The 27,930-nt window shown below is 43.3% G+C and overlaps 1 long non-coding RNA gene across 2 annotated transcripts; it reads left to right on the forward strand.

The window, feature by feature from the left end:
* The first annotated feature begins 166 nt into the window (after positions 1 to 166).
* Positions 167 to 27,483, forward strand: LOC309667574. 2 transcript variants are annotated; one of them, XR_014267819.1, is made up of 4 exons: positions 167 to 548; positions 2,646 to 2,753; positions 21,286 to 21,535; positions 25,133 to 27,483. It is a non-coding gene; the product is annotated as an uncharacterized lncRNA (long non-coding RNA). The 2 variants fall into 2 exon arrangements; XR_014267820.1 differs by lacking the exon at positions 21,286 to 21,535.
* Positions 27,484 to 27,930: the final 447 nt, after the last annotated feature.

The following is a 27,930-nucleotide window of genomic DNA, read 5'->3' on the forward strand; positions in this document are numbered from 1 at the left end:
GGCCGTCACCACCCGCCCCGCCTTACCCTTCCTCGGTTGGTCCGTTTCCCGCGAGGGGCGGGGCCACCGCCGCAGGGACCCGGACCCGGGGTCGCCTGCCCGGGTGGGCGGGAGGGGCCGGCCGGGTCACGTGGGCCGGCGGGCGGTGGAGTGCGGGGGCGGGGGTGGGGCTGCGAGGGGCATCGGGAGGCCATTTTGGGGACGTAGTGGTTGGCCGCCCTTGACCGGCCCCCGCCCGGCCCCTGGACCAGGAGCCTCCAGCCAGAGCATCTTCTCTCCTCAGCTGCTGAAGAGTCCCCCGCCTGCCGGGTTCTCGACGGGAATCTCTGTCCAGACTCCTTTCTGCCCTTCACCTACCTCCGCATAAGCCAGAATACTCTTCCGTCGCATTCTGCGGAAAATATCTTCCCGGTCCCCCGACGTCAGCACCTCCTCCACTTCAGCTCCGTCTCCCTTTTCCCCAACCTGAGCTGGATCCCAATCTTGGATTCTCCTCCCCTGTCTCCTGGCCTCCACAAATCATTCAGCCTGGCACCTTTTTCTCGGTAGTATGTATCACTTTCCAAATCATATAATTTAATCTAAAATTCATAGTCGTCGTTTGTCTCTCGCCCTACGCTAAGTTCTACCAGGGCAGAGATCTCTTGTTTTTTTCTCTGGTTTATCCCAAACGCCTGCAAAGGGATCGGCATATGTTAGGCGCTTAATAAATATTTGTTGAGTGAATGAATGGGAAGGGGCGGGGTGAGTTTACAGGGAACGGGAATGACTCTTATTCTAAACAGAAGGAGGTCTCAACCCCAGATTGTAAATCTATTTTAGGGTTTAGCCTTTCAAGAAGTGGGGAAATTGATCCCAGTGCCCTGAAGAGTAAAGTCAGGGATGCTCAGCAAACTGCAGGCACTCCGCTAATCTACTGGGTGTAAACAGCGGTAAAGCTGACTTCCTAGATTTTAATCGTTGAGGTATGTAAAAAAGAGATTGACTTAGTTTACGTTGTTGGGTTCTGATATTCTCATTTATTCAACAAATATTTATTGTGTACGTATTTGGGGTTGAAGAGGACTCTTACATGCTGCTGACAGTCTAGTGCTTTCTCGGGAGCTCATTTCCTTCCCCTCCCCCCAAACTTCGAAGGCTAGATGTAGGTCCTGGAGATTAAAGTCCACCTCCCAGTTCATAGGCTGGGACGCAGTCTCTGCATTCCAAGGGAAGCTTTATGTAGGGATCTGAGCCATCAAACCGTCCCATGCCCCAGGGAGGAACAGCGGGCGGTAGAGTGCAGTTCCTCGGGTGGGGGTGGGGTGCGGGGGGCGGGGGGGGGGGGGTGGAGGATCGGAAATGTCTCTCCAGGACTACGTTATCTCCAGACCACTGGGGTGGTTTTTTAAGAGATTTTTTTTTTTTTTTTGAAATGTGAGATTGTTTAATTGACCCAAATATTGGAAAAGTGGAAACTCCTAACTCTCCTAAGTTAACACCTCAATAATTAGGACATTTCGTGTATTTGTAGTAAATACAAAGTTAGAGTGGCAAAGGAGACACCCCACCCCAGCACTAGGAACACAGATTACAAGAAAAAACCAGGAGGCTTCTGAGTCACAGTCATCATCATCTGTTCCTCAGGGAAGTACTCAGTCTGAGAGAGACACTATCATCAGGCACAGATGGCAAAGATGACACTAATGCCTTTTCCAGAGTTTGTGGTCCGTCTCCTTAAGAAATGTTACAATTTGGCAAAATTGACCAGTTTATAAATATAGCAAAGGTAGAAAATTAGAGCGAACTATAGTATCCAGAAAGAAGAAATGAATTACATTGATACGTACTCAAGAGAGTAATTTTACTTTTGTGAAATGGTATAGGAGAGAATGCTCTAAGTAAATTGGAGACGGCTTCATGAAAGAAGTGAATTTGGAGCCAAATTCTTATCCTGCAATTCTTTCCTCAGTTCTTTCCTGAGTTCTCCAAGACTATCACCACTACCACTAAAAACTCTACTGAAATCATCTCAGAGATCACCTATTATTCTGTGGCCAATTCCTAAATGGAGCAGCAGGAAGCTACACAGGAAGAGTAATTAAAGATAAACAAATAACTGAAAGGGGGTGATGCCACTGGCTGAGACTGAAAGGACAGGAGACAGAAGAGATTTGGGGATAACCTGGAAGAGGAAGAATAAAATAAATTAACTTTGGAACTTGCCATCTTGGAGAAGTAGGTGGGACACACACATACACACACAAGTCTAGCAAACAACTGGAACTGAAGCATAGAAGAGAAGCTAGGGCTAGAGACAGATCTAAGAATCATCCCCACAGAAGTGAAAGTTTCTAAAGAGGACCAAAGAACAAACCTTGAGAAGTATGGGACAGAGGGAGAAAAACAAAAACCAGTGATGGAGTAGTCAGAGAGGTAGATGAAAAAGTCCATAGAAGGGACGTGTTCAAGTAGGAGAAGAGACTGGAATTCGGCATTTAGAAGTTATGGTTGATCTTCCAGATGTCAGTTTCAGCAGAGTGGCAGACCCTTAGGTCAAACCGCAGTAACAGAAGTATATCAAGAAAAGAGGAGAAAAGGTACCTTGACTTAAAGAAAAACGGGGTGAAAGGGGAAGTTTCATGTTGGTTTTGTTTTGTTTTCAGGGAAGAGAGACTTGGTTATATTTTGAGAATAAGCAAGAAGAGTGAGCAAGATTCAAGAAGTAAAACAGAGAGAGAGAGAGCACTCAAAGCCTGGACATAGAAGAAAAGGTAAATTTTGTGTTCTAGAACCTAAATTGGAAGACCAGGTATGAAGGAGTGGGGAGTTGAGGAAGTTGAGTCAGGTAACTTTAGTTCACCAGATAGATGGACCTGCCAAAAAGAAGAGTGATTCTGAGGGCCAGAGACTGTGTAAACAAGTTTTGAAGCTGTTGGAATTACCTATGAGCCTAAAAAAGGATATGAAAAGTGCCAAATGAATGGCACAAATGAAATAGTACTGAAAAGTCTTCCTTCCAACTAGAATGAGGTGGTATCTAATGTGGACCTTGAAAAAACAGGTAGGTGAAGGGGAGAGGTGGGGGGAAGGCCCTTGGGGCAGGAAAGCACAATGTTTATTTTGGAACTGGAAGGAGATCCCACAGGCTGAGCACAGGGATAGGCGAGTATTGAGAAATAGACTGGAAAGGTAGATTCTGGGATGAATTTTACAAGGCCTTGAATATCAGGATAAGGAATGTGGGCTTTATTGGTAGGTCATAGAGAGCTATTGAAGGTTTTTGAACAAGAAAGTAGCAGTACTTCAGAAGGTTCATCTAGGTTGGGATGATAAATGCCATGGCAAGGCTTGACTGAGGTGGCAAGCCCTGCACTAGAGTGGTGACCAAGGGGGGGAAAAGAAAGGGACCTGTCACCCTGACGTCCTTTGAGCACATTACTCACCATTTCTTTACAAGTTCCATTACAAATACTCTGCTCTTCAACAGCAGTCACAACCTGTAATTATACTAATGCTTGGGGCTTTTCCCGGTTGAGTAAAATCTCTATTATGGGTGTTGTTAGGGAAGATAATAAGAAATGGTCACATTATATACTCGCTTGATATACTCTTCCAGTCTTTGGATTCAGGATCTCCAAGTCCCCAAATGCTTTTTCATTTTTTCTGACCCACGTCCTCCACTCTTTCCACAAGAGACTTTAGGAGTGAACATCACTGAGGCAGAGTACTGAGTCAGGAGTCAAGAGACCTATATTCTAATTTTACTTCTGAGAAAGCTGTAATCCTAGCCAAGTTTCCTAAAATCTCTGGAACGCAGTTTCTTCTGAGAAATCAAGGAGATGATGGGAATTCCCTGGCAGTCTAGTGGTTAGGACTCTGCACTTTCACTGCCGAGGGGCTGAGTTCGATCCCTGGTCAGGGAACTAAGATCCCACAAGCCGCGCGATGTGGCCAAAACCAAAATTTCAAAAAAAAAAAAAAAAAAAAAAAGATGATTGCAGATTCCATAATTATATTGTTTCCTTTGGCTTCTTTGGGGGCGGAAGTCTTGTTCTGTCTTCCAGCTCCTCTTTTTATTATCAGTTAGAAACATGAGTAAGTGTAACCATATCTGACACAAGATAACTGTTTGGGACAAAGAATTCCAAGCAACATTTTCAGCCTAATCAGAGTCACTCCCTGACAAGGGAAAGACTCCTCTCCCAGCTCCTCAGGTGACCCCATACCCTTTAACCCTTCAATAGGTCCCAGCTGCCCCACCTCTAGTGCTCTGAGCAACTAAACTCCATCATGTTCAGTCTCCAGCATACATTCAAAATATGAGTATTATTTAAAAGGAAAAAAGAGCAAGAAGGCTACATACTTCCAATTCCAATGGTAATTAAAAGGAACAGATTCCTTCTGCATAATTTTTTTTTCCGAGTTGGTAAATTGCCATTCTGAGGAGACAGCCAGCTTTCCTCCACACAGCCAAACAAGAGCTGATTGTATCTCACACCCCACTTTCCTTTCCTCATCGGTGAAGGAGGCAGAAGCTAGGCAGCTTAAACCTATGCACACATTCTGTCACAGTCCATTGTGGCAAAGAATTTCAGCAGAGTCCCACTCTGATTTACTTAGGTTCTTTATCTGACTGTTTCTCAAAGTTCATGTCTCAAATACGAAGGCAAGATGATATATGGACACAGCACTGGACTCGAAGACAAAATACCTGATATGGCAGCCACAGAGATATGTAGCTCAGCTCTCCCTTTAAGAAAGACTCTGGGGACTTCCCTGGTGGCTCAGTGGTTGAGAATCTGCCTGCCAGTGCAGGGGACACGGGTTTGAGCCCTGGTCCGGGAAGATCCCACACGCCACGGAACGACTAAGCCCATGCGCCACAACTACTGAGCCCACGTGCCACAACTACTGAAGCCCACGCGCCTAGAGCCCGTGCTCCACAACAAGAGAAGCCACTGCAATGAGAAGCCCGCATACCGCAACAAAGAGTAGTCCCCGCTCACCGCAACTAGGGAAAGCCCGTGGGCAGCTGCGAAGACCCAACACAGCCAAAAATAAATAAATTAATTAAAAAAAAAAAAAAGACACTGCCATTCAACTGCCAGAGTGCTGTTAGCTGTTAGCCTCCAGCTACATCACCTTTGGGATTTGTTACAGTGTTAGAGCTGAGGCCCCACTCTCACTGAGCAGCTATCAGCCTATGACTAGGCACCATGTGGACATTAGGGCTTGGCCATTTCTGCCCACTGTTGGACTCCTCTAGAGGACCCTTTTTGCTCTGGAACTTTTCACTGGGTCAACTGCAACTTGGGAGGATCTGTCTGCATCATGACTTGAGATTCTCCTTGCCCAATTTTGTATCACTATCCAAACGCTTTACTTACCCATTCCTGCTTCCTTTCCCTTGACCTTTTATAGGCATTACTACCCAATAAATCTCTTGCACTCCTAATTTTGTCTCAGCATCTGCTTGCCAGACCACCTGAACTGACTCAGTTGGTTCCAGGAGTGGTCTGAGAAGGCTGGCAGTAAGATGGGGTTTGGGAACTGCATTACTCACCGCCTGGCTGGCAATAAGAACCCCTCCTGGATAGTACGTGGGGTACAGATAGTCACTGCGACAAGATGGTGGCGCATTTGCTAAAACTTTCACTGATGGTGAAGTGGGAAAATATTCCTATGGTGCAACAATTCGGACATATGTGGTCGGTGGAGGGATAGCAGCAAATACAAGGACAATGGAATTGGCTGACTGTTACTAAGTTGCATTGAGTCCTGCCAAGAGATAATGAAAAGCTGAGAGCAGTTACCAAACACTGAAAATTGACTGTGAAGGCCAGAGAGCCTCTTTGATGGGTTACAAAGAGGCCCTTATCTATAACAATGGGAGAGGGGGTAAAAAAAAGCTGAAGACCAAACTCAAGACCTGAGAGTTCCAGGAGGCAGATCTGTAATCAAGGTCAGGATCCTGGTTAGGAAAACCCAGGACCCTGACACATGGAATGGAGGTATCTAGGTGGTGCCCCCAAAGATTTTGGCTCCTTACACTCTTCTGAGCACCTCAGAGCCTGAAAAGGGGGCCCACCCTTTCCTGTTAGGAGCTAGCACTCCCTCCATGTGGGAAGACACTGCAGAGGGCTCTCCCCCTCAGAATTTGCCTCCACCTCCTCTCCTGACTGCCAGGATCTTAATTAGGGTTAAGTCACAGCATAGTCCAGTAAGAACATGCTGGTCTTGATAAGGGAAGAAAAGGACATACCCCAAAGTAGCTGCAAGAACTGACCAATATGAACTGGTAAGAGTTGGGGAGTATCTATGGGATTGGGTTTTTCTGTTTTTTTGGTTTTTTTGGCCTCTTTGGGTCTTCCTTGCTGCTCTCGGGCTTTCTCTAGTTGCGGCGAGCGGGGGCTACTCTTTGTTGCAGTGCGCGGGCTTCTCATTGCAGTGGCTTCTCTTGTTGCGGAGCACGGGCTCTAGGCGCGCGGGCTTCAGTAGTTGTGACATGTGGGCTCAGTAGTTGTGGCTCGTGGGCTCTAGAGCGCAGGCTCAGTAATTGTGGCGCACGGGCTTAGTTTCTCCGCAGCATGTGGGATCTTCCCGGGCCAGGGCTCGAACCCGTGTCCCCTGCATTGGTAGGCGGATTCTTAACCACTGCGCCACCAGGGAAGCCCCTGGGATTGGGTTTTTGGTGATGCTTAATCAAGGGGCTGAAATACAAGACTGGATAAGGAAGAGTTTATTGACTGGGACCCCCTCCCCTGGAATAGAATTTAACTTCCTTGTAAGGACCTGCCTGTGTGGCTCCTAGAAACCTGGAGGATGTGATAACTTTTGCTGAGTGAAGTTCAATTGCCTGAATTGCCACAGCAATTGTGAGGAAGAAAGGATTAAATGGCTCAGTGAAGTGGCCATGCTAGAGTCAATTATAAGAGGCCAGAAACCCTACCAAAGGATGTTCCCTGGAAGGTCTAGAACAACCCCATTTACCAGTGCCATCAGGAATGTGCTGGTAAGAGGAGTACCAGCATTACTAAGAAGTTCAGTGTTGGTGTTCTTCTGCAAGCCAGAGCTAACAAGAGGAGATGCTGTCACAGTTTGGCTCTTCTATAGCAACAGCGATAGAGGCCAAGTGGCAGCATTTAACTGCCAGAAGCCTGGGGGTTATTAATGATCCTAATGACTGGCAAGGTCAGAGTGACAGCCCAGGAGCTTGACACAAAGAGTTGTGAAGATGACTAATAGAACATGGCATCCCTAGGGGCAAAATAGATGGGCAGGCAAAACAAGGGTATTGCTGAATATATCAAAAGAAAGCAAAAATAGATGAGCAGAAACCTCAGGATAGAGGTCCCAGTAAAAAATCATGGTCCCTTGTCTAGTTCCCCATCCTCAGTCAGTTTCCAGACCAAGAATTCATTGATAAAAGAGGTGGCCATGTCTCCAAGACCGGCAACACCACAGTAAGTGTATACTGTAGTGATTCCCCAGTCTTTCCCAAAAGGGACTTAGGACTATTTCCTCAAGTAACTGTAGATATAGGAGAGAACACCCAGGCATTTTGAGGACTGTTGGACACAGAATCTAAGTTGACATTGACACCTGGAGACCCAAAGTGTCATTCTCACCCCTCTGTTGGAGTGGGAGCCTGTGAGAGTCAGGTGATAAGTAGAGTCCTAGCCAAAGTCCAGCTTCCAGTGGATCCACCCTACCTAGTCAGAAGCAATCTGCACTGTGTGGACATCCTGCACAACATCCCTCTGGTCTGTTACATTGATGACATCATGCTGATCAGTCAGGATGAGCAAGAGGAGCTAGCACCCTAAAAGCCTACGTAAGACACACACACCCCAGAGTGTGGAAGATAATCCCTACAGAAATTCTTACATCAGTAAAGTCTTACATCAGTTGGTCTTACATCAGTAAAGTCTTTCTTACATCAGTAAAGTTCTTAAGAGTCCAGTGTTTAAGAGACATGCCAGGACATCCCTTCCAAAGTAAAAGACAAACTACTTCATCTTCCATCCCTTACCACAAAGAAAGGATCACAGACCTGGGAGGCCTCTTCAGCTTGTGAAGGCAATACTTTCCACGCTAGGAATACTGCTCTGGCCCACATACTAGGTGACAAAAAAAAAGTGCCAGCTCTGAGTGGGGCCTGGAGCAGGAAAGGAGTAGCCCCACAGTCTTAGCTCGTGCTGTTACAACAAAATGCCACATATCAGGTAGCTAATAAACAACAAACATTTATTTCTCATGGTTCTGGAGGCTGGGAAGTACAGCATCTTGGTATTTGGTAAGGACTTCCTGGTTCTTAGATGTCTGTCTTTTCACTGTGTCCTCACATGGCAGAAGCAGGGAGGGGTCTCTCTTGGACCTCTTTAATAAGGACACTAATACCATTCATGAGGGCTCTCTCTGAGGACCTAATCACCTCCCAAAGGCTCCACCTCCTAACACCATCATATTGGGCATTAGGATTTCAACATACGAATTTTGGAGGGACACAAGCATTCAGACAATAGCACCCACTTACCATCATTCTCAGTGACCCACTGGGGACTTTGTGCTTCCTGTTCCTGCAACTCTGGGCTCTGCAGGGTTTGAAGTTCTAATCCCCAAAGGGATATATTCTTTCCACAAGGGTAACATTGAGTTTCATGCAGTGGCTGCCACCTGGGCACTTTGCACTCCTTGTATACAGAGAGCAGCAGACAAGAAAAGAAATTACCATGTTGTCAGGGGTCATTGGCTCTGATCAGGGAAGAGGTAGACTTCCTTCAGTTACCCAGTTGGGGCAGGGAGGAATGTGTGCGGTGACCCACCTGGGCACCTCTTGGTACTCCCTTGCCTAGTTGTGACCATGAATGGACAAGTGTAGCAACCCTGACCTGAGAAGGTACCTCAGACCCCTCAGGAATTAGTGTTTGGGCTGCACCACTGGGTAAGCCACTGAGACCAGTAGAGGTGAAGGCTGAGGGCAAAGGGGATTTAGAATGGAGGAAGGAAACAATGAGCACCAGGTGCAGCCCTGAGACCAACTGCAGCAATGGACCTGTACATTATTCCACTAACCTCCCTCAACTGAGTTTCTCCTGAGAAGAGGTCCAGGGAACACTTACCCAATATGTATGGAGAAGTGAATCCACGTGACACAAGGTGTGGACTGTAGCAGCTGTGGAGGTGCCCCACTTGGATCCCCTTCAGGAAAGTATTTCTGTTCACCTACCAGAATGCAGTGATCTCACAGCTTCCAGTTGCAACACCTTCAGGATTCACTATTATATTCCAGTTGAGACCATACTCTTCCCAGACAGCCCCCAGCCAATGACTGAGCCTGATGTGGGTACCAGGACTGGCCATTTCTGCTCCATGAGACTCCTCTAACTGGCGATCTTTATCCCAGATCTCCGTGTTGGGCTGGCTGAGACTGTCAGAGCTGCATCATGACTTGGGGCTCTCCACACCCAATCCTGCTTCCTCTCTCTTTATCTTTTACAGGTGTTACCCCCAATAAACTTCTTATATTGTTAACTTTGTCTCAGCAGCTGTTTCCCAAAAGACCCAAACCAACACACCCAGGCAGTAAAATAATATTAACCAGAAAAATGAAAACTACGTATATATGTAACACATACTATAATTACAAAGATTTTTTACGTTTACATAGATGAGACCTGGAAGAAGACATAGAAAAATAAAACTAGTTGATCTATTAGAGTAAAAGGATTGTGAATGAAATTTTTTTTTACCTGTCCTTTACTGTTAACATTGTTTATACATTACACAAAAATAAGGAGAAAGTAAGGATATTGGTTCTGAATCTACTTTCTGCCTCTATGGGAAATTGACAACTGAGTTTTAATTTCCTTGTCTGTAATATAAGGAAAATAATTGTGAAAATAAAATGAGATTAGGATTATGATCTCATTTTGCTATTGTACAACACTATGAAGTTGCAAAGTATTGTTTTTATTGTAGGCTGGGATCTCAGATATAAGGAAGTTGGTCAATCAATAAATGTTTGTTGAGCATCTACTATGCATCAGGTACCATTTGTCTTAGTTTTCTATGGCTGCTGTAACAAATTAGCACAAATTTTGTGGCTTAAAACAACACAAATTTATCCCCTTACAGTTCTGGAGATCAGAAATCCTAAAATCAAGTTGTCACAGGGCTGTGTTCCTTCTAGAGGCTAGGAGAGACTCTATTCCCCTCTCTTTTCCAGCTTCTAGAAGCTGTCTACATTCCTTGGCTCATGGCCCCTTCCTCCATCTTCAAAGCCAGCAGCACAGCATTTTCCAATCTCTCTCCCACTTTCTGACTGCTGTTGCTGTTGTCATATCTCCTTCTCTGACACTGATCCTCCTTCCCTCTTATAAAGACCCTCCTGATTACATTGGGCCCACCTGGATAATCCAGGCTACTCTCCCCACTTTTAAGTCCCCATCCTTAACTTAATCAAATCTGCAAAGTCCCTTTTATGACATGAGGTAACATATTCAGGAGTTCCTAGAATTAGGAAGTGGCCATTTTGGGGAAGCCATTATTCTACATTATTGTGGTAACACAGAGATGAACACAGGATGTGAGATCCCTGCTCCCATGGAGATTCTCTTCCAGTGTAGGAGAGACAGAAAATAAACAGGTAAATTAATTGATAAAATGCTAATAAGTGCTATGAAGTCAATTTTATTTATTTATTTTGTTTATTTATTTTTGGCTGTGTTGGGTCTTCGTTGCTGTGTGCGGGCTTTCTCTAGTTGCGGCGAGCAGGGGCTTCTCTTGTTGCAGAGCACAGGCTCTAGGTGCACGGGCTTCAGTAGTTGCAGCACACGGGCCCTAGAGTACGCGGGCTTCAGTAGTTATGGTGTGCAGGCTGAGTAGTTGTGGTGCAGGCTCTAGAGCACCCCGTGTCCCCTGCATTGGCAGGCGGATTCTTAACCACTGCACCACCAGGGAAGTCCCCTGAAGTCAATTTTAAAAGGGCATCATGACGGTGACAAGGTTTGGAGAGTGGTCTGACCAAGAGAACTCCCTCTGAGGAATTGGCTTTGGAGCTAAAGCCTGAAGGATTAGAAGGCAATTACTAGCACACTTGGCTCTGTTCCCCTTGGAGTCCTTTGGATATTTTTGGTGAATTTGGGGCCTGTTAGTTCAGGAAGTGTGTTGACTTTTACCATCCTCACTTATGAATGAGCTTTATTAAGCAGACCAGTTCCAACTCACAAAGTAAATATGGATTTGTGACTCCCCACCCCAGGGATTTTATTCTCTAGGCTTTCTGAATTTCAAGTCAAGATCAAGAACCAACCCTGTCTCTTTAGGATTAAGAACAGCACCCAGCACTGTTTCATGCATATTGTCCGGCATAAAAGCCCTAAGGCTGCAATGTGATGGCAGAGCCCAAAGTGGGAGTAATTTCAGTCCTTACCCAATTAAATTTAATTCCTTTGGAAATGATTTTCAAAACCTCTTCAGAAAAGTTTAGAGTAAACTGGCCTCAGCTAGGATTTGGTTCACCACTGAGTCCTGGGGGCAGGGAAACCAGGTCCCAGATCCACCTATTTGGTAAGTTGTACTGGTGTCTCTCAAGTTCTGTAGTGTATCAGGAGGACGAAGAAATGGGACCCTTGGCACCAGCAGAATGGCAGAGCAACTGGCTTCCCTAGGAAAAAGCCATCTTTCTCTCCAGGCTGTGAAAGGGAGGGTTTTCTATAGATTGAAGTTTACAAGGAGAGCATGGCCTCAAGGAGAGCTAAATAAAGAATTATAAAAAGTTTATAAAAGGAACACAACATTCTCACCCCAGCTAACCAAAGACTTTTTCCTCTTCAGTTTTCACCCGAGGAGAGGGAGTGGCTAGTTTATCCTGGGATGTGGCTGGAAATCTTACAATGACCCTCTTTGTATCTCGTCTCCCTGGGTTGACCTTTGTTTTCCCCCCCAAATAATTACTTTATTTCAAAATGACTTTTTCTTTGATTGTAAAGATAAATTAGATAAATTTATATATGCAATTAAAAAATATAAATATAAATATATATGAAAATAAAAATATATATATATAAACATATATGTGTGTATATATGTGTGTGTGTATATATATATATATTCCAAACTCTGTGATCAAAAAATATTTACATTTAAGATTCTGTTTTCCTTTTTCTAAACAGCTTGATGGAGGTATAATTGACATACAGTGAACTGCACACACGTAAATATATAATTTGATAGTTTTGACACACACACACACACACACACATATATATATATATATATATACATCTGTGAAATCCTCACCAAAATCAAGAGGGTGAGCGTACCTATCCACCAGAAACTGGGGGGAATGGGATGGGGTGGGGGTAGCTATGTTCTCTCTGGGTTTTAACCTCTTGTTATCAGCTCACAAATTTGTGCTCTGAGTAATAAGACATGAATCATTCATAAAAAAATGTTTTCTATAAAAGTGGGCAGACAGAAAAACAACTTCCCACCCACCTGGCAGATGATCAGTAGTTCATTAACCTAAAGCATGTCACTGCACTGTCAGCTCCATTTCTTCACTGTGTATGGGACTCGGCTGGAATGCAAGGGCTGGGAAAAGTGCCCAGCTGGTGTCCCAGGCCAGCTCTTGGCTGCCCTGCATGGGAGCAGGAGGGGATTTTTGCCCTCAGTTCCCTGCCAGACCTGCCTTCCTGCAGTCCACCTTCACTAGGTACCTTATTATTCGGCCTAGGGCTTCAGGCCTGAGTTCCTTCCTCCCCCTCTGGCTCCTCAGTTTTCCCTACGATCTCAGAGGAAGAGATATTTATTTATCCTTCATTCTAAAACCAGCCTCTCCTCTTAGTGTCTAGACTTAATCATTCCTGTTCCTCTCCACTATTCAGCAGTATTTATTGAATACCTACCAGGTACCAGACACTGTTCTAGGCTCCTGGAATATAACAGAAGTCAAAACAGACAGAAATCCCTGCCTTCATGAGCTTCATCCTAAGTGAAGCAGGGAAACTAAAAGCTAGAATCTTACTTCCACCAATCTCCCTTTCCTCTTTATCATCTTCAATAATTCCCTCCCTGAGTTACTTTCCTTATGCCCTGAAAATGTATAAGAGAAACTTATCCTCATCCTTTTGCAACTTGAAGCTGCTCTCCTATTTCTTTCCTTTCTATTTACTAAGTCTGAGTCAAGCAGTTTATTATACGAGGGTTCCAAGTCCTCTGGTCCCTCCCCTGCACGTGAGCTGAGAAACTGAAGACCTTTTTTCAGTCCTCCCTTTACTGAGTGGCTCTTCTTCCTCTGCTTCCTGGTTTTCCACACTCTCTTCTCCTTGGGTTCCTTCACCACTGCTCTGTCCATGGTCTTCCATAGCTCCAGCCCCTCCCCTGCCTCCTTCATGGGAACTTCTTCCCCTGTCTCCTAACTGTGGACAAGGTTCTTTCCTCTGCCCCCTGCTCTTCTCCCTCACTCTCATGCTTTCTGCTGCCACCTCCAAAAGCACACATCTCTCCAAGCTCCATTTTAAACACTGACCTCTCATTAGTGTACGAAATCTGTATGTCTAAATTTTTCCGGGCCTTCTGCACTTGAGCAACTCACCTGTACTTAGGACACATACAAACCAGGTGCACTAAGTTCCCCAGTACCCCAGCTCTCCTTCCCAACTTCCCTGCCTCTACTAATCGTAGCCCTCATTCTCTCCAATATCAGGAGCACCTCCTTTCTTAGAATTGTACCAGAGACTAGCTACTAAGAAAACCAGCCAGCTACTCTGATTGAGGGGATAAACAAACAAACAAATAATTCTATAACTAAACAAATAAGGCAAATTTATGGGACTATGTGGGGGTTAATCCCTACCTTTGGCAAAGAAGGTAGAAAACAGCCTTTGATTTCAAAGGAAGACTTAACCATTGCTAGGTTAAGTCAGAGGTTAAGTCAGAGGGCAAAGAAGGAATGCGCAGCGCACTGGAGTGAATGTAGGGGAAGTGGAGGGTGCCTGAGAGACTCAGAAAAGGGGGATTGGAAGCAGGAGGAGAGTGGGGATAGGGATCTAGAGTCAGCTATTTGCTGATTCTGTATCCTGGGCATGGCTAGTTCAGATAGGCTTTTGCTCCCATTAGTGAATTGATGTGGAATGACAATGACAAAAAGCAGGAAACTCAATTGTCACAGTCAAGAGGAGGCTAAGAAGACATTACTAATAAATATTATATGGTATGCTGGAATAGAAAAAGGTTATGAGACTAAAAACTAAGGAAATCTGAAGAAAGTATGGACTTTAGTTAATAATAATGTGTCAATATTGGCTCGTTAATTGTGATAAATATACCATGTTAATGTAATATTTTAATATATAGTAGGGAAAACAAGGTGTAGGGTAGCTGAGAACCCTCTCTGCTTACTATCTTTGCAACTATTCTGTGAATCTAAAATTATTCCTAAATCATTTATTAAAAAATAAAAGCAGTAAACTCTAATGAATTGTTGATTTTGAAACTTTGGCTCCCTAAGCTCACAGGGAAGACCTATCGCTGGGAGGATTCCTGCTGGAGGAGCCTGTACGGACACTATTATTATTCCCCAAACCTAGAAACACTGGTGTTATCTTTGATGTCTTCCTCTCCCAGGCCCTTTATATCTAAGCTATCATGAAGTGATATTGATTTAATTTTTTTTTTTTTTTTTGCCACACTGCGCAGCTTGCAGGATCTTAGTTCCCATTCCAGGGATTGAACCCAGGCCCCTGCAGTGAAAGCGCCAAGTCCTAACCACTGCACCGCCAGGGAATTCCCTGATTGAAATTTAAAATATCTCTCTTCTAGAAGTTTCAGTGTATAACATGAAAAGCTTTGTTCCTGTATTGGAAATAAACAATGCTGCAAATAAAATCAAAAGACTCATAAGTCAGGGATAATATTTATAATTCATATAATAAGCAAAGGGTTAATTTCTTTCATTTATATAAAGAAGTACTAAAGACAACCTAATAGGAAAATGAACAAAGGATAGCAACAGGAAATTCAAAAACAGAGAAAAAATGATTAATAAATAAACATACAGAAAAAATGTTCAACTTCACACATGATTAAATACATGCAAATTAAAACAACTACAAAATACCTTTTTTGCTGATCAGACTGGCAAATTTTTTTTAAATTTGGAAACTTATGGAGTCGGCAAGCTGTATTTGAGAATAGGCATTCTCAAACTTTCTTGGTATGAGTGAAAATCAGTACAAACTTTTTAGAGAGCAACAAGGCAATAATGATCACTATTATACTAGCAGCAATATTATTATACTAGCAGCAATATATACAAGGCAATAATGATCATATTATACTAGCAGCAATTCTACTGCTAGTATAGTGTATGAATATAATTTGAAGATATGCCAAAGCGTTTGTGTATGTATAACAAAGATGGTCTTTTCAGTATAATTTCTAAAAATTCATAAACAAAGTAATGTCCAGCAATAGGAGACTTGAAAAATAAATCATGATACACCTATACTATGGATGTTAAAAGGAGGAAAGTAGACTTCTATATGTCAATATGAAAATATCTCCAAAGATATAATACTGAGTTTTTAAAAAAGGAAAATATAAGAAAGAAAAAAGGAAGAGTATTTATAATATAATCTCATTTATGAAATTAAATATGCATACACAAACATATATACAGGACCAGATACATAATTTGTAGCCTAGTGCAAAATGAAAATGACGTGCGGTCCCTTGTTCAAAAGTTAAGAATTTCGAGGGGTGGGGGGGAAGGTATGGCATTAACAGATACATACTACTATATATAAAATAGATAAGCAACAAGCAACAAGGGTTTACTGTATAGCACAGGGAACTATATTTGATATCTTGTAATAATCTATAATGGAAAATAATCTGAAAAAAAATATATATATATAACCGAATCACTTCACTGTACATCTGAAACTAACACAATATTGTAAATCAACTATACTTCAATTTTTAAAAAAGTTAGGAATTTCAGGACAGTAACAACAGCAGAGCATTAAACCAAGCCTGGGGCCCTTCTGAATGTAGTCTCTGTGTGACTGGACAGGTCACATGACCAAGAAGCTGGTCCTCTCTCTATGTATGGTTCATCCTCATGATTTACAGTTTCTATATTTGTCAATTTTGCCTACTTGCTAAAATTTATCTGTAACCCCCCAATCAATAATCATAAGGCTTTCATGGTCATTCACAGATGTGTTCAGAGCAGCCAAAAATTTGAGTCATGGGATAGTGACGTTACCAACTGAGGTCCAACAGGGCAACGCTCTACTTCCTTGTTTCAGCTCTCATCCTGTAAACAAGTGTCCTATTCATGGTCTGTTTAGTGACATGTTTTTTGCTTTTGTGTGTATGCTTTTTGTTGGTGATTTCGCTGTTTACAATGGCCCCCAACTGCAGTGCTGAAGTGCTTCCCAGGTGCAAGAAGGCTGGGACGTGCCCTACAGAGAAAAAGGGTGTTAGATAAGCTTCCTTCAGGCATGATTTAGAGTGCTGTTTGTCATGAGTTCAATGTTAATGAATCAACAATAGATATTTAAAAAGGTGTCTTTAAACAGAAACACACACAAGGTTATGAATTTATCAGTTGAAAATGCTCTGATCAGAGGCTTGCAAGCACCTACCCTGTCTACTGTCTGGCATGCCTTCTCACTCCCCACCTCATCTGTAGCCCTGACCATGCCAGTTTCTGCCTCCATATTTTTGCCTGGATCCGGGCCACACCTCTGCGTCTTCCCAAATCCTGTCCGTTATTTGGTTTCACTATTTTAGTGAAACCCTTCTTAATTTCTTTTCTCCTATGACTTTTCCCATTTCTGAATTTTTATGGAGTTAAACCACAAAAGGAGTGTTTCATTTATAGGTTATCTATTAAGTCTCTTCAGCATTTACTATATGCCAGACACTAGTCTAATTACTTAGGCATTTACTATATGCCAGACACTATTCTAATTACTTTACAAATATTACTTCATTTAGTCTTCATGATGATCTTATAAAGTAGGTGGTATTATCACCCTTGTTTTAAGTGTGGAAACCAGAGCTCAGAGAAGTAAGTTGCTCAAGGTCACACAGTAAGTAGCAGAGGCAGAATTCACACCCAGACAGTCAGATTCTAGAGTCTTGCTCTTAACCGTATACAATTCTGTCTGCTGATTGCGCAAATGGATAAATTATATGATGAGTTCATTGAGGGAGGGGACTATATCTTCCATTTCCTCTCTTGAGAGCCCCATATCATGTTTAAGAAAGTCTTATCAACTGCCTAGAGTTTTCTGGGCCTCATTTTTATGGGAGGCTGACACTCCTAGCTCTGGGGATGGACTTGGTACTGGGAAGTCAGGCTAAGCATGGTTCCCTTGAACTTGGTAGCCGCCTTCCTCCTCCTTGAATACCCCATCTTTCTCCCATGGGTGGGCTGAGCTAAGCCCTTTGCTGACTTGAGCCCTCCCGGTGGGACTTCCTATTCACTGCTTGCCAAGAGCAGTGGGTCATGTGGCCACAAGAGGGCGAGATGGATGTCGGCTCCATGGGTAAGACTCAGGGTTACAGGAGAGTAAAAGGCAGGATTTCATTTATCCATCTGGTATCCTGCCCCTTCACCCTGTAGTCTGCCCACATTGGGTCCTTCCAAAATGCATGGGGAAATGCACAATTTGGGTTTTTGTTTTGTTTTTGTTTGTTTGTTTTTCTGGCCTCACCGTGCAACTTGTGGGATCTTAATTCTCCGACCAGGGATCGAACCCCGGCAGTGAAAGAGTGGAGTCCTAACCACTGAACTGCCAGGGAATTCCCAGAAATGCACAGTTTTAAGATTCATGCGGGCCTGGGTCTGAATCTAGGCTCCACCACTTACTGTGTCACCTTAAACAAGTTACCGAAGCTTTCCGAACTACAGTCAGGCCTCTGAATGCGATTATGTTATTGCTAATATGGTAATGGCTAAGAGTGGGCACTGGGACTTCCCTGGTGGCGCCTGCCAATGCAGGGGACACGGGTTCGAGCCCTGGTCGGGGAAGATCCCACATGCCGCGGAGCAACTAAGCCCGTGTGCCACAACTACTGAGCCTGCACTCTAGAGCCCGCAAGCCACAACTACTGAAGACCGCGTGCCTAGAGCCCGTGCTCTGCAACAAGAGAAGCCACTGCAATGAGAAGCCTGCGCACCACAGTGAAGAGTAGCCCCCCGCTCGCCACAACTGGAAAAAGCCCGCGCGCAGCAACAAAGACCCAACGCAGCCAAAAATACATAAATAAATAAATTTATACAAAATAGGCAAGACAGGCCAGGTAGGGTGGCTCCATCCTATTAGGGACTCAGGCTGCTTCTACATTTCTATTCTGCTCTCCTTAGCTCACGGCTTCCATCCTCAAGGTTGCCTCCTGGTAGCAAGATTTGCAGCTGCAGATAGTACATCCATATTCTAAGCAGCAGAAATGAGGCTGAGGCAAAGGTAGAAAGGGAGACCTCTCAGCGAAGTCAGCCACCTTTAAAGGTCTTTTCCACGAAATTCCATCACATCTCATGGCTCCTCCTAGCGACAACGGTCTAAGAGATGTCATTTCTCAGCTAGGCCCATTGCCACTTTCAATAACATAAGGGCTCTGTTAGTAAGGAAGGATGAAATATTGGGTACTGAGTAGGCAACTAGCAGTCTCCTCTCTAGGCATTGAGATGTCACATCCAGTCCAAGACACCAACGTTTCAGAGTCCTCTCATTTGACAGTCTTTCTGAGATCTAACTTTCGTTCTTCTGTTTTTGTGTCAACTTCTTGTCCTATCTTCCTCAAACCCTTTATTCTTAGACAGGGGGCAGACAAGAAAGAGCTTAAATGGTCCAAAGGTTCATCCTTGAATTGTCCAAAGGTCGAAAACCATTCATTCATTCACCTGACAAATCTTCACTGAGTACCAACTCTTTATCAGAAACCACAGGAGGCACTTGAGATACATAAATGAGAACACATGTTCTTGGGCCTCATTTAGCTTATAGTCTAAGGTGGGGAGAAATACATTTTTTAGAGCGATAACTATTCTTTACCAAACAATTATGAGTTTCCTGAAGGAAGGGGTGCATCACCAAGCTGAAGGGAATCAAGGAAGGTTTCACAGATGAAGTAACATTAAACTGAGAGCTGAAGGACAGGTGGGAGTGGGCCCAGGGAGGCTGCACATCCAAAGCAAGGAGGCATGTTAGTGCATGGAGTGTGCCAGGAATAGAGGAAGTCTGTAAGGCTGGGCACAGAATGCCCAGAGCACAGTGCCAGGAGATGAGGCCTAAGAGGTAGGAAGGGACTGGAATGTGAATGCCCTCATGGGATTTTTATGACAAAAGTTAACTCAGGCTTGTGAGTGACAGGGAAACTACTGAAGCATAACACAGTGAGACTCACATGTTAGATGGGGCTGAGGTGGGTAAAGACAGATGTAGGGGCCTCTGATAGGCTATTTCGATAGTTTAAGAAATAACGAACTAAGTAAGGCATGGCAGGGAGAATGGAAAGAAAAGTTCGAGTGTGAGAGAAATGAGCATAGCAAATAAAGACAACATTTTTCCTTCTGACCTTAGCAGCCAAATCCTTCTGAATTGTAACTAATGCCAATAGCCGTCAGTGGTCTCCAGCCTGGACGAAAGTAGGATGGATACATTCCCCATAGCTCACCCTCATCCTGGGGGCTCAGTCCTCTGTCTCCGTTTCAAACTTCAAGTTGTGTTTCCAGGTGTGTGAGCTACGTGTGCCAGAGTCTTCTAGTGCTCAACAACATCTGCCTTCTCCCCTTTTCCCTTTGCATACAGCTAGACCACGTTCCCAACCTCCACTACGGTTAGACATGACCATGAGACTAAGTTCTGGCAGAAGGTACATGGAGGGAAGGAATGTACACTAGTGCTTCTCATAACATATGTGGCAAAAAAGACAAGATATTTTTTTTCTTTCTAATCCATTGTGGACCAGAACTTTTGATAAAATATACTAGCAATAAGTTAATGGAAAAATGAAATTAAAAAATGAAGATATAAATTAAGCCCCAATTTTTTATTAAATTCAGCAGACATAAAATTACTCTATCAAAATTGCTATAAAATTTTCTAAAGGCTTACTCTCCATTTCCGTACTTATCTTGTCAGGCATCAGTAACAAACTGTTTGCAAACTGACACCCATCAGTGGAGCCCATTTAGGGGGACGAACCCTCCTTCAAGGCCCATAAAACCTCCCATGTGTCTCCTCCGTGCCTTCTGCAGGCCGTCATTAACCTGGGTTCCTAAACGGCTGCATGGAGGAGGGCTGCTCTGCCACCCTAGAAGCAAGAAATAAACTACTGTATGTGAGCCATTTTCCTTATTTGGATCTGTTATAGCACTTATCCTAACAAATAGAACATGCTTCTACTATTTCTTTCACGAGAGTAATTCTGTTCAGAAAGAAATTCTCAGTAAGTCTTTGTAGTGGGAGGTTAAGAACAAGCTGTTAGGATAGAATGTGGTACAGCCTCTGGAAGCGCATGGAACAGTGGTCAAAGTTAGGAAAAATGTTTCAGGTTGTGAAGGTCCCTTAATACTAAAGTATTTCTATCTATCTATCTATCTATCTATCTATCTATTTATTTATTTATTTATTTTTGGCTGTGTTGGGTCTTCGTTTCTGAGCGAGGGCTTTCTCCAGTTGCGGCAAGCGGGGGCCACTGTTCATCGCGGTGCCCGGGCCTCTCACTATCGCGGCCTCTCCTGTTGCGGGGCACAGGCTCCAGACGCGCAGGCTCAGCAGTTGTGGCTCACGGGCCTAGTTGCTCCACGGCATGCGGGATCCTCCCAGACCAGGGCTCGAACCCGTGTTCCCTGCATTGGCAGGCAGATTCTCAACCACTGCGCCACCAGGGAAGCCCAATACTAAAGTATTTCTGTAGTTGGTCCTCATGCTGCAGGATCTCATTTCAGGATAAAATTCCATTTGGGAAAAAGCTGAAGGGTTTCTCTTAGATTAACATATTAAAATGGTGTAGTAGAAAGATGTACATGGAGCTGCCTTGTATTTTGTAGTATCTATCTATTCAACAAATGCTTGCTGATTCTGACTCTGAATACCCAAGCCTTTCCGGGGGCAGGGCCTCCCTCAGGCCAGGCCTGGGATGAGGGGGGGTCTTTTCTATAACAGAAACATCTTTTCTAGGCTAAGATACTCCCTCACTTGTTTTGTGTTGGTGTTGATTATGCCTTGACAGCAGGAAGTCCTTCTTGAATTATAACTTCCTTTCTTCCTTCTGCAGTTGCAGGATCTCTCCTTGTTCTCAGTGGAGGTAGAAAGAGTGTTGGCAACTGGCAGAGTTGTCTATGTCAGAGACATAAACAGAAAGATGAGTACACAGACGGTCGTAAATCCACTTTCTCAGAAGTACAAGGGAAGAGCCCATATGCCTGGGTTGGCTGTTCCTTCAAACAAGAGAACTGATCCTCCAAAGAAAGTGTGCAGTTAAGGAAACTGCCAGCTTTCAGCACCCTGAAGGTTTATTTAATTAGGTAATTCATTTATTTATTTACTTCCACTGACACTGAATAATTAACTTGCCTCACTGCCCTACTGCCAAGAGGCAGCAGCGATCCACCTAAGAGAGGCACAGCTACGGGCAGGTAACTGGGTCCTTCTGACTTGTTTCACATCACTAGAGGAGGATGCTGTGTAAACAGCCGCACCATTTTCTCCTCTACCAAACATGAAAGGGGATTGTTTTCCTCCCAAAAGAAGATAATACGTATTTTTCTATGGAAGCTCTCTATAAGAAGAGTTAACTGAAGACCATGCTGAAGTAAAAAGCATTTTAATTTAATCCTGATACAAGGCCAAGCTTTTCTGACTTTTAAAATGAAGAACTTGAACCACAGAAGTACATAACTACAGCACAGATTTTGTTTGTTTGTTTTTGTCGGCTGCTCTGTGCAGCTTATGGAATGGGATCTCAGTTCCGACACCAGGGATTGAACCCGGGCCATGACAGTGAAAGCCCAGAATCCTAACCACTAGGCCACCAGGGAACTCCCTACAGCACAAAATTTTAAACTTATTTAAATTCTATACTGTAATAAACTAAAGCATGAAGAAGAAAGAAAAAAGGGGAAAGCAAGAAAGAAAAAAAAAATTCAGATGATAAGAGACTGATAAGTGATAAGAGGAAGGAAGGGGTGAGAGGCAGATGGTTTTTCCAGAGCCAGAGAGGGAAGAGGCAGGCAGAAACAAGAGAGTGAAGGGAGACGTGGGGAGAAGTAAACTTAGTGAGCAGAAGTCTTGTGCCAGGTGCTTTACGTCCATCATTTCACATTTGCTCAATTCATCATCTAGTTAAGGTTTGAATCAGGGGAGTGATATGATCAGATGGGCGTTTTTAAAAGATCACTCTAGCTGCAGAGAGGGCCATGGGTGGATGCAGGTAGACAGTTTTGGATGCTGTTGTGGAAGTCAAGGACAGAGATGATGCTGGCTTGGATTAGAGTGGTGGCAGGAAGAATGCAGAGGAGCAGAGAGAAGTATGGGATTTTTAGGCGGAAGAACTGAAGGAACTAAGCCCTTTTTATATGTTCTTGTTGTACCTTATACTTCTCTCGTCATTGCCTTTATTACATCTTATTGAAATTACCTTTTTACTCATCTGTATTTCCCTCTAGACCTGCGCTGCCCAATATGGTAATCACTAGTGGCATTTGAGCAGCTGAAATGTGTCTAGTGCAATGTGAGATGTGCTCTCAGCGTAAAATATACACTGAACTAGAATAACAATTCAAAATAAAGAATGTAAAATATTGTATTAATAATTCCTATATTAATTACATATTAAAATTATAGTTTAGCTATATTTGGTGGAAATCAAATATCTTATTAAAATTAATTTCATTGGTTTCTCTTAAATGTTTTAATATGGCTACTAGAAAATTTTAAATTACATACGTGGCTCACATTATATTCCTACTGAACAACACTATTAGACAATATAAGAACTGAGGTGTCTCCAAGGCCTAGCACTTAATAAATATGCGTTGAATGAATAAATGTATTTGGCCAAGGCACATTCAAATTCTGACTGCAGGTATGTATTAATGCTGACGGCTCTCAGCTTCAGTGTTGGTTGATATTGTTGACACTGTTGGCTAAAAAGGAATGTATTTTCTAAACCAGTTAGACCCAACATTGCCTAGAATTTGGCTAAAAATTTTAGAATACTTCTGCAATTCATCTACTTGTCTTGGATATCTGTCTCCTTAAAAACGTAGTTCACTTTCAGCTCAGTCAGTCGCTCGGGAAACCAAGAGGCGCAGACATGGCTCCATAATTGAGGACCATCTTCAAGCGTGCATTCTAAAAGCAATGACTAAAACATGAAACATAATACCTACATATCACAATCTGTGAAGCTCTTCTGAAGCTGTGACTTCATTTTCACCCAATAGTTCAGCACCTTGCCAAATCTGTGCTTCTGTTGAGCTCAGGTGCTTGAGCCAAAGGAAATAAGCACGGTGTCCAGCTGACCCCGTGGTCACAGCTAGTTCAAGTGGAACTCTTACATGTCTTTGAACACATCAGCACTACTCTTATTCTCCACATGCACTGTGCTCAGCTGTCAAGTCACATCAATCAGAAAGAACAATTTTATGAGCTAGTAGGGGTCTGGCATGTTGTATCTCTCAGAACCCTTTTAATTAATTCACTGAAGTCTTTAATCTAAGGAAACAGCTTGGTAAATCTCTTCAACAAGTTTCCACCGCTTAGCAGTCTGACAGCATTAAAATAAACTAGATCTCCATGTTCTGCTTTAACCTTTTCCAAACATGCTTACCACTGGATATGGCTAAGGGCAGAAACACAAAAGAAAATTCAGTCTTAATTCCTCCATCGAATCATGTGACTTGCAGAGCTCCCAGCCCACACTCTCCTAATGAATGATGTAATGGAAGCTGGGGCCCACTAATCACTTTTGACATGAATAACTTGAATAACATGTAGAAACCTTTTTTTCCCCCTGATTTGTGTCAAGTAAGCTTAGCTTTTCCATATTTAAGCAAACTTCTCAAGCTCCATACTGACAAGAGGTTAGGGCCTACTAGTTAAGTAAGTACACTTTTTTTCCCCTGAAAATTTTAAGTGATTCACATTCCAAGGTCAAGAGAGCCTGCATCTGGTAAAAGGGCTGTAGGATAGACACCTCCACACTAAGCTTCATTGGTGAAATGAAGTCATTGTGCTAGAGGGTCCCCATCCTGGTATTTTCCCTATGCGCATAGTAAGGAACATGCCATGTTCATTCATTCAACCAATATTTATTGAGTGTTTGCCACGAGCAAAGCACTTTGGAGGATATCAAGGTAAGTAATACTAATGGCTATCATTTAATAGTCCCTATTAAATCCTAGATCCTTTAAAATACACGACACTGCAAGGAGATCAACTCCATTTCACTGCAGAATAAAATAGGGTCTCTACATATGAGGAGTTTACATTTCACAAAGATTTCTAGTATATAGCATGGTACAGACTATATGTATAGATAAATGCTGTTTCGGATGATATTGACAGGTATGTCAGATTGTTTAATCTGTAATACCCAACAGTATTCTGAGCTAAGCACTCCTCGAATGTTTGTTGACAGTACCAACCGGGAAAGAGAGAGACATTCTACCCACACTAAGAACAGCATGGCAAAAGACACTTAAAATGCATGTAGCAATAAAGCAAAATTTCCTAAATCTGAATAAGGAGAAACTAGGTAAATTACCTACCCATCAAGAGTTTTCAAAAATAATCCGAATTAAACCTGGGCTGAGTTAGGTATAATCTTACCCACTTGTAGACGGGACATCTATTAGAATGAAGTAAAACAAAACCTCAAAGTCATAACCTATGGAAATTGTTCATTACTTACCAGGGTGATGGTTTGGGGAGTCGGCCTCCATTGGCAAAATTACTATCACATCAAAATCTTATTCTGTGTATCTGGTGAGGGCAGAGGACAGAGACTTGGAGACCGATCTTGGGACCTTTCAAAATGTACTTTACATCTAAATTAATTTGAGAGAGAAAGGAAGTAAGAAAAACTCTTTTTTTATATCGCATTTTAATTTTTCCTCCAGGTCACCTCTTCTTCTGCACTCTTAATATGGCTCCCTTCACGCAGTCTGAGGCCAAGAGAGCATCATGACAAAAGAAATGATCAATAAAAAAGACGGTTCTTGACAACCCAAGCCGACTCTAGGGTTCGGGAGACCAAGGCCCCATCCTCAACTCCCCGGCAGCCAGCGCCCCCTCCCGGGAGGCGGGTGCGCAGCAAAGGAGCGCAGGCCGCCTCTGTCCTTTGCTGGACTTCAGCGCTTTCTTTCCACCCCCGCGCCCGGGTTCCTCCTGCCCCGTCCCGCCCCCGCCGCTGGCGCCTCCGCGTCCGCGTGCCGCCCAGCCCCGGGCGTTCGCCGCTCCAGCTGCACTGGCCGGCGCTGCCCACCCACCCACACGTCAAACGCCCTCTTTTCCCCTGAAAAGTTTCTAGACTATAGGGACTATTTTCTTCTAATGTAACCTTCCACCAAACTGGAGGGAAAAGTTGGAGGCCGGAGAAGGGCTGGGGCGCTGGGGGAGGTCCTGGATTTTAAAAAAGAGGTCACTCTTCCTTGAAAATGAATAATTGCGCCTTCAAGCCAGAGCTTGGTTTGTTGGGTTAACTGTAAAAGGTGCACGATGATGCTAAATATTTAAGATAGAGTTGTTTTTTTAAAATTAATATATAGTAAAATAGATTGCACTAGACAAATGGTTCTTGTCTTCGGACCTTGCAGTTCTTTATATTGATTCTCATCTGTCCCCTTCCTCCCCGCCCTCTCCCAAATCCTTATGTTCAGCTATAGACAAAACAAGGTCCCCTGGGAATGACTTCTTAAATCCAAGAGACAAAAGTCAAACCTAGAAACTGCTCTTCTGGAAAGTTGGCTGAATTCTGTCCATATTCTGGATGGGTAAATTCACCTGCAGAAATATTTAATGATTAGGAAAACCCAATAGGCCTGTATTTTTCAGATTATGAGTGGCAAAATCAGTTTGGCAAGGAGTATTAGGGAGGGAGGAAGGGAGGAAGAAAGAAAGGGAAGAAGGGACAAGGGAAGAAAGGAAGGAAAAGAAAGGAAGGAGCCAGCATAAAAGAATAGAAAAATATTACATAACTAAGGATCAGTATTCTTTCATGGGAGCTTCCCTGGTGGCACAGTGGTTAAGACTCTGCCTGCCAATGCAGGGGACACGGGTTTGAGCCCTGGTCCAGGAAGATCCCACATGCGGTGGAGCCCGCGTGCCTAGAGCCCGTGAGCCACAACTACTGAGCCTGTGCTCTAGAGCCCGCGAACCACAACTACTGAGCCTGTGTGCTACAACTACTGAAGCCCGCGCACCTAGAGCCCATGCTTCACAACAAGAGAAGCCACCACAGTGAGAAGCCCGCGCACTTCAAGGAAGAGTAGGCCCCACTCGCCGCAACTAGAGAAAGACTGCATGCAGCAATGAAGACCCAACGCAGCCAAAAGTAAAATAAATAAATTTATTAAAAATATATATATATATTCTTTCGTGAAACCAGTATTATGAGAGACTACTGTCTGTTTGCATGTACCGAGTCTAGATGTAGAATATATTTCTTACTGTGTGTTATGGTCAAAAAATGTTTGAAAACCACTGCACTAGACAATGGGATTATTTTAGGAGGCTCTGAATAGAAAGGTTTGAAAAGTCATGTAATTTTTTCCTCTATACTTAGACAGTATTTAAAGAATAGGCCAGAATTAATTATCCTTCTTGCTTATCATCTTCCCATCTCAACATATGCTATTAATGGTTTGTGAATAATTTGTTTCTTGAAAGCTATTATTTCAGTAAAGAAAGCTATAGCTTAAAATATGAAGGCAATTCTGCCAAGCTCCTCTTTTCTCTATGGCTCCTCTATTACCCTGTGACCCCAGGGCCATGGACACATTCCACATGTGTCTGAAAGCGCTGTCTGCAGTGCAGTCCTGGAAGCTTGGGTTGCTGGAATATCACATACTCAAATACTCCTGTGGATCTATTTTATTTTTATTTATGTTTACTTTAAAGTAAACATTTTTTTCTTTTCCCTAATTGTTTATTAAAAAATTTTTATCATCCTATTTAGGTCATATGAAAGCCTCAAGTGATTGAATTTGACTTTGTCCCTTCTCAGTAAGGGAAGCTCTCTTTTGTGCTAATCAGGGCTGTGGTCTGTGACTGAATTTTCTATCTTTGCCCCCATTACACACACTCACTTCATTCCTGCCATTTTCATTTGTTCGACATTTGGATCAGAAGGCCCACGTGAATATGCGGGTGAAGGTGCCGATGGTAGGGAAACACTTTTCATTGTCAATACTGGGCCACTGGCCCAGTAATAACAACAATAAAATAATAATAAAAATAATTATTATTAACACTTATATTTATCAACATTTATTTATCAACACTTTTCTGTGCTAAGCAAATTACATGCATTAGGTCAGTGAATTCTCCTAATAACCCTATCTCATAGTTGAAGAAACTGAGCTTAAACAAGGGTAAGTAATGTGCTAGTTAGTGCCTGGCAGGACTCTTTACCCGCTGCCCATCTCTCCTTTCATTTCATTTCACTGACTCCCTGGATATTGGATCTGAGTGTTTTCCTCCAAAGACCTCTTGCCTAAAAGGCGATTGTGATATCAGTGAGACAGTTTATGTTCCTTGAAGTCATGCCTTGTTAACTGGCATCTGAAGTGCACCAGACACACTCCACAGATCTTGTTTACCAGGCAAGGGGGGTCATTGCAAACGTGGATGGAGGAAGGGCAGCCCCTGGGTAAATTGTTTACAAAGCTGTGCACAGATATGCTTTGGGAGAGAAGAA

Source organism: Balaenoptera physalus (assembly GCF_965194825.1).
Source record: "Balaenoptera physalus genome assembly, chromosome: 1".
NCBI lineage: Eukaryota > Metazoa > Chordata > Mammalia > Artiodactyla > Balaenopteridae > Balaenoptera > Balaenoptera physalus.